Consider the following 1,383-nt stretch of genomic DNA (forward strand, 5'->3'; position numbering starts at 1 on the left):
AATAATCCAGTTAGATATAAATTACAAATGTAGCATAAAAGGAGTAGCCACGCCCATCAGGGTATTGACAACATCAATTGCAACTTACAGAAGAAATTATATGTACATTAGTTTTCTGTCTCTAGTAGTGACTATTTCTGTCAGGATTTCATGTCACTCTTGTCAGATAAAATAGCTCTAAATTTTACATGAAGTTTGACTAAATAAACCTCAATAGTTAGAATGAAAAACTACACAATAACAACCTTCACTCTGTTGGGACTAACAGATGACTCTCAACTTCAGATTCCAATTTTTGCATTTCTATTTCTCACTTACATGTTGAGTATAACTGGGAATCTGAGCATCATATCCCTCACTTTATTGGACCCCCACCTTAAAGCATCCATTTACTTTTTCCTACAAAATTTTGCCCTATTAGAAATTTCATTTACATCTGCTTGTATCCCTAGATATTTGTACAACATAGTAACCAATGACAGGTCCATTACTTATAATATTTGTGTGGTTCAAGTGTTTCTTATTGACATCTTTAGAGTAATAGAATTTTTTTTCTTCTGGCCATTATGTCCTAGGATCACTATGTGGCCATATGCAAACCCCTGCTTTATGTCACCATCATGAGCCACAGAGTCTGCAGGAAGCTTGTCCTCTGCTGTTGGATGGATGGTTTGTTGACCATACTCCCACCACTTATTCTCTTCCTAAATTTGAAATATTGTGATTCAAATGTTATTGATTATTTTTTCTGTGATGCATCTCCTATCTCGAAGATTTCATGCTCAGACACATGGCTCATAGAGCAGTTAGTGATTGTTTGTGCCGTGCTGACCTTCATTCTGACCCTTGTGTGTGTTGTTCTGTCCTACATATACATCATCAAGACCAATCTAGGATTCCCCCCTGCCCAGCAAAGAAAAAGAGCCTTTTCCACTTGTTCTTCTCACATGATTGTAGTGTCCATCACCTATAGAAGCTCTATCTTCATCTATGTCAAACCTTCAGTAAAAAAATGTGTGGCTATCAATAAAGATGTGGCAGTGCTAATTACGTCCATTGCTCCCATATTGAATCTATTCATTTACACTCTGAGAAACAAACAGGTAAGACAAGTTTTCAGTGATTCCTTCAAAAAACTTGCTTTGGTCTCAAAGAGGAAAGAAAATGTTCAAATATAGAAATAAAATATTAACTAAGGATAAACCATTAAATTCCTTATCTATTTATCTATGCTTGATCTGAACTCAATTCACATAAACCTTCTCAAACATTTCTTACACCCAGAACAAATAGTCTCCATCACATAAATTCACTCCTTTAGTCCCCCTTCAAACAAACCCTTTTCAAGCTAAGTTCCCAATCTAAAGGAGTGATAATGTTTTT

General features: G+C 35.6%; 1 pseudogene; it reads left to right on the forward strand.

Annotated features, from left to right (window-relative positions):
- The first annotated feature begins 222 nt into the window (after positions 1-222).
- LOC124108330 (olfactory receptor 6C2-like) lies at positions 223-1,178 on the forward strand (annotated as a pseudogene).
- The last annotated feature ends 205 nt before the right edge of the window (positions 1,179-1,383 follow it).

This window comes from Marmota monax, unplaced genomic scaffold (assembly GCF_021218885.2).
Source record: "Marmota monax isolate L192 unplaced genomic scaffold, Marmota_monax_Labrador192_F-V1.1 WCK01_AAM20220418_F8-fsc00151, whole genome shotgun sequence".
In the NCBI taxonomy this organism is placed as follows: domain Eukaryota; kingdom Metazoa; phylum Chordata; class Mammalia; order Rodentia; family Sciuridae; genus Marmota; species Marmota monax.